This window comes from Pan troglodytes, chromosome X, assembly GCF_028858775.2.
Source record: "Pan troglodytes isolate AG18354 chromosome X, NHGRI_mPanTro3-v2.0_pri, whole genome shotgun sequence".
NCBI lineage: Eukaryota > Metazoa > Chordata > Mammalia > Primates > Hominidae > Pan > Pan troglodytes.
Window position 1 is genome coordinate 133,047,164 of NC_072421.2, and position 13,022 is coordinate 133,060,185.

The 13,022-nt window shown below is 41.2% G+C and overlaps 1 pseudogene; it reads right to left on the reverse strand.

Annotated features, from left to right (window-relative positions):
- Positions 1-303: 303 nt before the first annotated feature.
- LOC107971015 (protein C-ets-2-like) lies at positions 304-3,728 on the reverse strand (annotated as a pseudogene).
- Positions 3,729-13,022: the final 9,294 nt, after the last annotated feature.

Sequence of the window (13,022 nt, forward strand, 5' to 3'; positions counted from 1 at the left end):
ACTCTCAAACAGCCAGCACCATCCCTTCCCATAGCCTGCTAGGAGCCAAGATGGCTTCCCAGTGCCTGTTTCTCGACCATTTTAATTTAAAAGCATGGTGAGTAGTATTAGCTGTGCCTTCTCTGCCACAGGAGAGAAAGCCTGGTCAAGAGGTGTGGTTTTGGATGCAATAAGTCCACTGCTTCTTGGAGACGTTCCTGGACATTCAATCGTGTCTTTCCTGGGTCCTTGGAGTAGTTGGTCAGGATGGGCTTCCCACTCAGTCCACGGGCCTGGGGCTGATTCATGGTGGTCCCAGAGACCTCAGCCCTCTGTGTTTGGCTGGAAGCCCAGAATGGTGTACAGTTCCTCAGGCATGAGCCCCAGCAAGTTCTGGACGTCACACAAAAAGCAGCACATATAGCACTTTCCCGACATCTTATGGATGATGTTCTTGTCATGATAGTAGGTAAACCCAGGCTCAGCTTCTTGTAGTTCATCTTGGGCTTATTTTTCCTGATTCCCCACTGGCAGGCAACATTGTCAGGGTTGGCAAGTTTAAACTCCCACCTGTCCCTATTCCAGCTGATGAAATGACTGGCAAGACTGTCTAAAATTCCAGGAAAAACTGCTGTGGGTGAATAGGTCCACTTTCTGTGAAGCCAGACAGCACAGCCACAGGTATAACTGGTTTGCCTTGCTCCACCGGGTTGCTCCTCTCTTGGATGTAATCCTTGAAAGGCATGGTCAACTTTTTGAGGCAGGGGGACTGACTGCAGTTTTCTTTGAAGCTCTCGAAGAAAGGAACCTGCTGCACATCCAGTAAGGATGACTGGTTGTTCCAGGTGCCTGAGCTCTCAAAGCTGTCTGCCTCATGATTTAAATGTTAAAAAAGCAGACAGCTTTAAATGTCTGCACCATTCTCAGGGGATTTGTGGTCTTTAGGCTTCCCAGACTTGTTGGTGAGCAAATTCAAGTTGCCTAGAAAGTCCTGACTGATGGAGCATAGTTGAGGCTGATAGAGCTGAGCTGAGACTTGGAGAACATCTGAAACTCCTGTTCAGAGCTGAGCATGCTGGGTGCAGAAGCTGGACACATGCTGTCCAGGAGGCTGCCTTTGGGGTAATTGTGTGTTTGCATACCATAGGGTACCTGCTTTATGCCAAAACCTAATGTATTGCTGTTAAACCAATGAGGAATTGAGTTCAGGCATGAATTTTCTTTACATTGATCTTTTGTCTTTTCTTGGCTTTCTTCGGTCATCTGGTCCAGATGTTCCCAGAAAATGTCATTCACAAAGTCAAGTACCAGCTCCAGAAAGTACTCCTTGCCAAGGTTATACAATACCTGGCCACTCATGCTAAGCCTCTGGAGATTCACGTTCACCAGACTGAACTTGTTGGTAGTGCAGAGAAGCCCCTGGCATACTTACTGCTCCCTCCACAGCCAGGGTTTCTTTGGAAGGCCAAAGCACTATTTCTCCTTTTTGAAGCCACTGAAGGTAGCTTTTAAAGCTTCATTCATCACAGCCTTGCTATACAGCGTTAACAAGGGCAATGCACAGTTGGCAAGTCATGAGAAATTGAATCCAAGCCTGTTGGCACTTTTTACAGTGTTTGCTCTTTTTTTTTAATTTTTATTTTATTATTATTATACTTTAAGTTTTAGGGTACATGTGCACAACGTGCAGGTTTGTTACATGTTTGCTCTTTAGAGAGTGAAACACAGCAGAGACCCATAAAAAGTGTCAAAGGCTGGCTGGTGCCTGAGTGTCCCTCCGTAACTGTTAGCCACAGGGGCTATGTGGTCCATATTCTTGATTCTAAAATCATTCATTGTGCTGCTGCAGGCAAGTCCAGTGCATGATCGGGGTGGTGGCTACTCAGGGCCCATAGCTGTTCGGTGTGCAATGTGTTAGGGCACACAGGTGCAGGCATGGGGCTAGAAAAGGGACAATCAGGGAGGCTGGATGCAGGCCAGGTGGCTCCCAGCACTCAGGGCTGGGGTGACACCGTGCTCACCTGCCACTGGAGCAAGTAACTAGCCCGTCCCCCATGTGGCATGCTCTTCAAGAGTGGGGGAAGGAGGGAGGATGGATGGCTGAGGGAAAAGGGAAGGAGGAAGAGGAAGGAAGAGGGGAGGAGAGAGAGAGAAGAGGAGAAGGGAGGAAGGCAGGAGGAGGGGCCAATAGCAGCTTTGATCAGGCAAAAGAAACAATCAGTGAACTTGAAGATAAGTTGATTGAAATTATCCAGTCTGAGGAGTAGAAAGAAAGGAGAATTAAGAAGAATGAACATAACTTAAGAGACTTATGGGACATCATCAAGTGTAACAACATATACACAATAGGATACCCAGAAGGAGAGGAGGGAAAGTAGCATAAAGAATATTTAAAGAAACATTGGCCCCAAACTCCCAAATTTAATAACAGACATGAATCTACACATGCAACAAGCTCAAGGAATTCTAAGGGAGATAAACTCAAACAGATCCACACTGAAAAGCATTATGTCAAACTGTTCAAAGACAAAGAGAATCTTGAAAGCACTGAGAGAGAAATTACCTGTCAAAAAAGATCCTTACTAAGATTAACAACCAATTTCTCATTAGAAGCAATGAAAGCCAGAAAGCCATGTAATTACATATTTAATGTTACCAGGAGAAAAAAAAACTGTCAATCAAGAATTCTATATCTGGCCAAACTAACCTTCACAAATGAAGGAGAAATTAAGACATTCTCAGATAAACAAAACTTGAAGGAGTTTGCCACTAGCAGCGTTTTCCTACAAGAAATGGTAAAGAGTTCTTCAGGGTGAAATGAAAGGACACAAGACAGTACTTAGAAGCCTTAGGAAGAAACATAAAGTACCAGTCTCAAGATAACCATATAGGTTACTTTTAGGTTTTAAGTTAGGGCTGGGGGGGGGGTGGGGACGGGATAATGTGGAGTTAATGCTGAATGGTTACAGAGTCTCTGTTTAGGTGATGATAAAGTTTAGAAATAGGTAGTGGTAATGATTGCATAACATTGTGGATGTAATTAAAGCCACTGAATTGAAAAAAATAAATTTAAAAAGGCCAGGTGTAGTGGCTCACATCTATCATCCCAGCACTGTGGGAGACCAAGGCAGGAGGACCACTTGAGGCCATGAGTTTGAGACAGCCTGGGCAATGCGGTGAGACCCCATCTTTATTGAAAAATAATAATAGCCCCTGCAGCCACTGCCACCACTGCCCTGGTGGCTCTCGCCCTTCAGCCTGCTGGTGCCCCCGGCGCCCCAGGACCCCTGCCTGCTGCCTGCCTTCCCTCTGCCCCTGCCACCCCCACCACTGCATTTCTTCCTGTCACCACTCTTCTGACGCGGCCCTCCCAGGGTGAGTGGCCTGAGCTCAGGTAACCATGCGGAAGTCCTATCTCAATGGGGTCTTCTACAGCAGCTCAGGAATCTTATCAGGAAGCCAACCTTGACCTTGGGTGACCTCTTGAGAGCTTGGGACCCACCACCAAGAAGGGCAGTGTATCAGTTTCTTGTGACTGCAGTAACAAATTTACACACACTGAATGGCTTTAAACAACAGAAATTTATTCTCTCACAGTTCTAGAGGCCAGAAGTTAAAAATCAAGTTCTGGGCAGGGCCATGTTCCCTTCACAAGTGCTAGTGGGAGGCACCTTCCAGCTTCTCTCAGCTCCTGGCAGCTCCAGGCCTTCCATGACTTGTGGCCGCATCTCTCCAATCTCTGCCTCCATCTTCACATCTTCTCCTTATGCCTGTCTCAAATCTCCCTCTGTTTTTATCTTGTTAGAGATTGGACTGTCATTGGATATAGGGCCCACCTGAAATCTAGGTTAATCTCATTTTGGGATCCTTAATTTAATTACATTTGCAAAGACCCTTTTATCAAGTAAGGTCACATTTACAGATTACAGGGCTTAGGGATGGGGGTGTCATTTTGCATGCCCCCATCCAATCCATACAGGCAGTGTCCTCTCCCTTGTGGGACTGGCCTACCTCCTCAGCTGTCTTCCCAGAATTTAATGTCTTTTAGGTCCTGTCTCTTGCTGACCTGGAGCCCTGGGTTCCCCAGTGCAGGAACTGATGGCACTAAGTACCTTGATAAAGCCCTTACTGCCACCGAAAGAAAACAGAGTGACCATCTTTCCCCTTCTCTGAGTTAAGGCCAAGTGCCTCTTCCTGTTGGCTTGCTCCTCCCCCAACCCTTTATGTTGTGCAGCCCTCCTCTCTCAGCTAAGAAACAGGAAGGACTCTTAAAGACAGCATTAACCAAGGGGGCCCCCATTTTCAAAGCTTGGGAGCAATAACTGCTGCTGGTTGAAACTGACAATTACCACTGATAATAAATTTAATTTTACCCCCACAAAAATAATAATAATTTTTTAAAGCCACTGAACTGTATATGTCAAATTGGTTAAAATAACAAATTTTATGTTATACATATATTAACATAATTTTAAAAAATTAATAATGTAATATAACAGCCATCTAATTATACACTTTAAATGGATGAATTGCATGGTGTAAAATAAAGCTCTCAGTAAAGCTGTTTGTTAAACATTGACAGAATGATTTACAAAAGTGATCCAACTCTACGTTGTGTATAAGAGATTCACCTTAAAGACAAATTGACAAATAGGTTAAAAGTGAAAGGATGAAAACAGATATTCCATGCAAATTGTAACCAAAAATGAGATGGATATCTATTACTAATATCAGACAAAATAGACTTGAAACCAAAAATTGTTACAAGAGACCAAAAAGGAACTTATATATTGATAAATTGGCCAACCCATCAAAAAGTTATAAAAATTATAAATATATGCACCAGTCAAGACAGCCCCAAAATAAGTGAAGCAAAAATTGACATATTGAAGGGAAAATATACAGTTCTACAATAATAGTTGGAGACTTCAATAATGGATAGAAGTACTAGTCAGAAGAAGGATGAGTAAATAGAAGACTTGAACACTATAAACTGATTAGGTCTAACAGACATAAATAGAACACTTGTCCCAACAACACCAGACTACACATTATTGTCAAATGCACATGGAACAGTCTCCATGATGGAAGGTATGTTAAGCTACAGAACAAGTCTGCATAAAATTAAAAAGACTGAAATCACACAAAGTATATCCTCCAACCAAAATGGAATGGAACTAAACATCAATAACAGAAGGAAAATTGGAAAATGTATAAATATGTGGAAATAAAACAACACACTCTTAAATAACTAATGGATTAAAGAAAAAGTCAAAACAGATGCCTATAGAACACTCCACCAACCATAGCAGATCACACATTCTTCTAAAGTGCTCATGGAGTGTTCTCCAAGATCAACCATATATTAGGCCACAAAACAAATGACAATAAGTTTAAAAAGACTAAGTCATACAAAGTATCTTCTTAGAGCATAATGGACTCAAACCAGAAACTAACAACAGAAGTTGGACCCTTACCTCACAACACATACAAAAATTAACTCAAAATGGATCAACATCAAAATAAAAGAACTACAACCATAAAACTCTTAAAAGGGAACTTTGGAGTAAAGGTTTATGACCTTGGATTTGGCAATGACTTCTTAGATATGACACCAAAGCAAAAGCAAAAAAAAAAATAGATAATTTGATTTTATGAAAGTTAAAAACTGTGTATCAAAAAACTGTATCAAGAGCGTGAAAATGGCCAGGCACGGTGGCTCATGCCTGTAATCCCAACACTTTGGGAGGCAGAGGCAAGCGGATCACCTGAAGTCAGGAGTTCAAGACCAGCCTGGCCAATATGGTGAAACCTCGACTCCACTAAAAATACAAAAATTAGCCGGGTGTGGTGGCACACACTTGTAATCCCAGCTACTTGGGGGACTGAGACAGTACAATCGCTTCAACCCAGGAGATGGAGGATGCAGTGAGCCAAGATTGCGCCACTGCACTCCAACCTGGGCAATAGAGTGAGGCTCTGTCTAAAAACAAAACAAAACAAAACAAAAGAGTGTGAAAAGACAACCACAGCATGGGAGAAAATACTTGCAAAACATACATCTGATAAGGGTCTAGTATCCATAATACAAAAAGAACTCTCAACAACAAAAAGATGAATAATGGGCAGAGGAGTTGAGTAGACTTTTCTCCAGTGAAGACATACAACTGACCAACAAGTACATGAAAAGATGTTCAACATCATTAATTACTAGAGATACACAATCAAAATCACAATAAAAACCACAATTCATACCTACTAGGATGGCCATAATTTTTAAAATGAAAAATGACAAGCATTGTTGGAGATGTGGAGAAATTGAAACCTTCATACACTGCTGTTCAGAAAGTGAAAAGGTACAGCCATTGTGGAAAACATTTCTTCCAAATGGTAAACATTGGACTGTCATATGACTGAGCAATTCCATTCCTATGAATGTACTCAAAAGAACTGAAAAAAAGGTGTTCATCTGCATGTTCTCACTTGTAACTGGGAGCTGAACAATGAGAACACATGGACACATGGGGCAAACAACATACACTGGGGCCTTTTGCGGGGCGGGCAGAGGGAGAGCATTAAGAAGAATAGCTAATGGATGCTGTAGGTGATGGGTTGATCTATGCAAGAAATCACATGACGTACATTTACCTATGTAACGAACCTGCACACCCTGCACTTGTAAACATGGAACTCAAAATAAAAGTTAATGAAAAAAAATAGGTGTTGACTATTCACAACAGCAAAGACATGGAATGTACTAAATGCCCATCAATGATAGACTGCATAAAGAAAATGTGGTACATATACATCACAGAATACTATGCACCCATAGAAAAGAATAAAATCATGTCCTTTGCAGAAACATGGATGGAGCTGAAGGCCATTATCCTTAGCAAACTAATGCGGGAACAGAAAACCAAATACTGAGTGTTCTGACTTGTAAATGGGAGCTAAATGATGAGAAAACATGGACACAAGGAGGGGAACAACAGACACTGGGGCCTATCAGAAGGTGGAAGATGGGAGGAGGGAGAGGAGCAGAAAAAATAACTATTGAGTACTAGGCTTAGCACCTAGGTGATGAAATAATCTGTACAACAAATCTCCATTGCATGAGTTTACCTATATAACAAACCTGTACATGTACCCCTAAACCTAAAACAAAAGTTTAAAATAGGAAGAAAATAGAATGGGTGTTCAAACAAAAACTTGCATGCATTTGTTCATAGCAGCACTATTCACAACAACCAAAAGGTGGAAACAGCCCAAATGTCCACTAATGGGTAAATAAAAAATCAGAATATGATATATACATGCAATGGAGTAATAATCATCATAAAAGAGAAGTACTAATACATGCTATAACATAGATGAACATTGGAAACATTATGCTAAGTGAAAGAAGACAGAAGAGCATATACTATGATTGATTCAATTTATATGAAATATCAAGAATTGGGAAATCTACAGAGACAGAAAGTAGATTACTGGTTGCAAGGGGCCGGGGAGAGGGGAAAATGGGTAGTGACTGCTAATGGATACAGAGTTTCCTTTTGGGATAGTGATGAAAAATTTCTAGAACTAGATAGTTGTGTGATGGTTGCAGAACATTGTGAATGTACTTAATGCCATTGAATTATACACTTTAAAATTGTGAAACTGATAAAGTTTATTTTGTGTGTATTTTATAACAACAATAAAGCTCTCCAGAGCAGCCCAGCTACCATCTGGATATCACTGAGTGGTGCCAGGTGATTCCATGTTAAGCAGAATGATTGCCCATCCCAGCCCTGCTCAAATTCCTGAATAGAAAAATCATGAAATGTAATCATGTTTTTATAAGAAACAGCTTACCATCAATAATGGTATTTGTGTTTATACTTGGTTCAAAAACGTTTTGAATGGGACAAGGAAATTATAAAAGAATTCTAAAAGGTGCCTATCTACAATACATCAGCACAGGGAAAACTACCAAACTTTAGAAGCAAGTGGTATAACGAGGCTTAATAAGGGTTTAGTCATCTTCCTGCCTACAGCAATCAAAGTTCAACTAAAGAAGCAGAAAAAGGCTAGGCAGGGCGGCTCATGCTTATAATCCCAGCACTTTGGGAGATAGAGGCAGGAGGATTGCTTGAGGCCAGGAGTTTGAGACCGGCATGGGCAACATAACAAGACCTCGTGTGTACTAAAAATAAATTAGTCGGGCATGATGGCAGGTGCCTGTAGTTCCAGCTAATCAGGAGGCTGAGGTGGGAGGGTCTCTTGAGCCCAGGAGGTCAAGGCTGCAGTGAGACTATGCACCAATGCACTCCAGCCTGGAAAGCACAGCAAGACCCTAAATCAAAAAGAAAAAAGAAAAGAAAAGAAAAGAAAGAAAGAAAGAAAGTAAAGGAAGGAAGGAAGGAAGAAAGGAAGAAAGAAAGAAGGAAGCAGCAGCAGAAAAAGTATGTGATATGTAAGTTTGTTGTTGCTGCTGCTGTTACAAAAAAAATCGCCTTATGTAGTTACGGAATGTGGTTACCAAGTCTCTATACGAAGAAAGAACAGGCTATTAATAAAATCCACAAACATGATCTGAAAGCCCATAAGGACAGACAAATATGTCTCCATTCTTCTTGCCTCTGACCTTATTCTTGTTGCCTCTGACCTCGGTGACGAGGGTATTCTGTATAATCCAGGACCCTGCCTAAAGGAGCTAAACTCAAAGACCTTATCCTAAAGATAGAGAAACTGAAGGAGAATCCAGTGGAAGGTAGAAGAATTGCAGGCACAGCTGCTGCTTCATGCCAAAAGGTGAATCAGCAGGTCAGCAACAATGGGTATGAGCTACAAAATCAATGCTGTTTCTCCTCGGCCACATTCTCCAATCTTCAAAGTATCTCCCTGTCGTACAATCTAACTGGAAACATACAGGAAAGGGAATTGTCTGTAATGAATTCACCTAGCCAAGCTGACACATTACAAGGGGTACCTCTTGTCATTTTGGTACCCATGCACATCTCCTTAAGCCATATCTATCGCTAAATAAACACAGTAGCAAAGTTATTTTTCTGCCTAACATGAGAAAGTTTTCCTGCTTACAAATAACATATTAACACTTTTCCTAAAGAGGATACAAAGTCTAGTTTTTGTCTCTAGATATTGCACATTTTTCTTCAACCTGATTCACACTCTACCCTTAATATCCTATATCTCAAATACTGAAAATAAAGTTAAATCTTGGTTAATACATTTTAGATTATTAGCTAAGGGGACGAGAACCAAAAATATTTGCTTCATATGTATGTAAACATCCATATCAAGATAAGGAAGTAATACTCATAATTATTACAGTCCTTGTTTCTGCATATGGCCATGTGGTCACTCCTTCCACTACCCATTTCATACTCCCTTTGTCCTCAGCAAGCATCTTCCCTGGTGACAGACCTTTTCCTGATGGGGTGACTCAAACTTGAATTCCTGAGGTTCACGGTTCATGGCCATTAGCAGTCCTGATTGAATTAAGTTGTATTAGTTTCCATTGGCTTTCATCACTGGATACAGGAGTACTAAGAGGTGCTCTATAGGAGCTTCTGCATTTCAGACATATCTCTCATTACTCCCATTTTCATTAAGGGTCCCTGAATCAATCAAATCCCAGACTTGACTTGGTTAAAGACCCAAAAAAGTTTAAGGGTCCCTGAATCAATCAAATCCCAGACTTGACTTGGTTAAAGACCCAAAAAAGTTTATGCATGAAGGGGGGGCTTCTTGAAGAAGGACCCTTCATATGCTGAAATGGTATATACTATTACTTGTTCTCCTGTTCTTACCCAAAGGAGACTGAAGCCCTTTACTAGGGTGATGGTGCATTGGAAAAGGGAAATAATCAGATTTCTCCATTATTACAGGACACCAGCTCTACTGGCACTAATTTCCTAGAGAAATAAATGTCATTCTTGAACTTTCAAGAAACATTTGGCTTACTACTGGGCTTTAGTGGAGGCTGAACCCCTGGCTATGGGACATAATATTACCATGCCAGCTGAGCTGCCTATCCTAACCAGGGTGTTTTCTGACCCCCCAAATCATAGTGATGTGTAGGTACAGAAGCACCCCATTATCAAATTGAAGGGATACATAAAGATCACACTCAGGTCCTGGAGCGATAAGTACTTTGCAAGAGAAAGTGGCCCAAAACTCATGGCTTCAACTCTTGCTATATTTAGCTTCTCTCTCTTTCTTTGGAAGAATTCTGAGATGGTCCCCATGACCTTTACCCTCTGGTGTTAGTCTCATGATTACATTACAGGAAAAAGATAATTTTGCAGATGTAATTAAGCTCACTAGTCACTTGATCTTACAATAAGGAGATTCTCCAAGTGGGTCTGACTTACACATATGAGCCCTTTAAAAGCAGAGCATTCAGTATCATTGATCATTAGAGAAATGCAAATTGCAAATCGAAACCACAATGAGATATCAACTCACAACAGTCAAAATGGCTATTATTAAAAAGTCAGGAAATAACAGATGCTGGTGAGGTTGTGGAGAATAGCAAACACTTAATACACAGTTAGTGGGAGCGTAAATTATTAGGTTGGTGCAAAAGTAATTGCAGTTTTGCCATTACATTTAATGGCAAAAATAGCAATTACTTTTGCACCAAGCTAATAGTTCAACCACTGTGGAAAGCAGCATAGTGATTCCTCAAAGAGCTGAAAGCAGAACTAACATTTGACCCAGCAATGCCATTACTGTGTATATACCCTGAGGAATATAAATCATTCTAACATAAAGACATATGCACGCAAATGTTCACTGCAACACTATTCACAATAGCAAAGACATGCAATCAACCTAAGTGATCATCAATGGCAGACTGAATAAAGAAAATGTGGTACATATATATCATGGAATACTATGCAGCCATAAAAAAGAATGAGATCATGTCCTTTGCAGGGACATGGATGAAGCTGAATGCCGTTACCCTTAGCAAACTAACACAGGAACAAAAAACCAAATACTGCATGTTCTCACTCATAAGTGGGAGCTAAATGATGAGAACACATGGACACAAATATGGGAGCAACAGACACTGGAACCTACCTGGGGATGGAGGGTGAGAGGAGGAAAGTATCAGGAAAAATAACTAATGGGTACTAGGCTTAACACCTGGGTGATGAAATAATGTGTACAACAAACTCCTGTGACACAAGTTTACCCAGGTAACAAACCTGTACTTGTACCCTTGAACTTAAAATAAAAGTTAAAAAAAAAAGTCTGGCATTCATCCAATCAAATTCCCTCACTTTTATGATGAGGAAGTATGAATTGCCCAGGTCTTTTGAGTGGTCAAGGGCAGGACCGGAGCTAAATGTGAGCTCACGTGAAGCTCAGCATTTTTTACCACATACTACCTTCTACACGTTCGTGTATCCTGTGATTTTAATGCAAATAGCAATGTGTTTGGATTAAAATATCAAACATCAAAAAAAGAAAGAAAGATGAGGAAGTTATATTGATATCAGATAAAGGACCAATAAAATGCATTATTTGAGCATAAATAGTCCCTATGTAATGGTCAAAATTTGTTTCTCCAGAAACATTTAACAATTGTACAGTTGTATGCAGGTAATAAAACAGTCTCGAAAATATATAAAGCAATAAGTAGAACTATTGAGGGAAACTGAAAAATCCACCATTATTGTAGAAGATTTTAAATGTAATTATCTCAGTTATTGTTAAGTTGAACAGAAAAAAATAATAAACACATAAATGTGAACAATACAATAAGCAAAGTTAACTTGTGGCCATTTACAGAAACCTGTACCCAATAATTGGAATATAAACTATTCTCAAGCACACACACACACACACACACACACAGCTGTGATGAGCACGTGAGGAAGAGTCCCCTGCAGGGCTGAGATATAGCATCCAAGGAATGGTCCTCCCCTATCCGAGGTGGGAAACAGAGCATCCAAGGAAGCTCCTTCACTTCATGGCCGACATAGAGAAACAAAAGAAGGCATCCCCTAACATAATTATGATGAGAACCCAGGGAAGAGCCTTCCAACTGCAGTTATGAAACAACCAAGGAAAAGTCTCCTTCCCAAGGGCTGAGATACAGCCCCTTAGAGTCACCCATCTGGACTGAGATAGAGCATTATGGAAAATCCTTTCCAGGGCTAAGATACAGCAACTCAGAAACAGCCCCATCCAAAAGGGATGTGACAGAGCCCACAAGGAAGCATTCACCTAGGGTTGAGGTAGGGCACCCAGGGAAGCTAAGAGCTTTCTCCCAGGATTAAGTTAAAACCCAGAGGAAGATTCATCACCCCCATGCTGAGACAGAGGAACCCATGAAAGTCCTCTGCAGGGCTTGAAGAGAGCATATGAGGAAACACTCACAACACCACCACCACAACCAAGGGTTGAAGTCCACATATCGGGTAAGCCCAGCTGTTACTCAGTGTATGCCAGAGAACTTGTTGGGCTGCCACATTGGCAGAACTCATTGGAGATCTACCTTTGGGAATTTGAGGTGTAGTATACAGGAAAGAATCCCTTTAACCCAGAGCTAAGATAGATTAACTTCCAAAAAGTTTATCCTGAAATACTGCTGAGATACAGTGCCTTGGAAAGAGCTCCCCACTACAGATCTTAAATGGAATACTCAAATAACCTCCCCCAACCCCCCAATGTTGAATGAAATTCTATCCTATTCATCTTAGCACCAATGTTGATATTCTGACCTTGCTGGGCGTGGTTGCTCACGCCTATAATGCCAGCACTTTGGAAGGTCGTGGAGGGTGGATTGCTTGAGCCCGAGTTTGAGACCAGCCTGGGCAACATAGTGAGACCCCATCTCTACAAAAAATAGGTATGGTGGTGCATGCCTGTGGTCCCAGCTACTCGGGAGGCTGAGGTGGGAGGATCACTTGAGCCCAGAAGGTCAAGGCTGCAGTGAGCCCTGTTCGCTGCCACTGCACGCCAGCCTGAGAGACAAAGTAAGACTCTGTCTCAAACATAAAAATGAGAAAACAAAAAACAAACAAAAA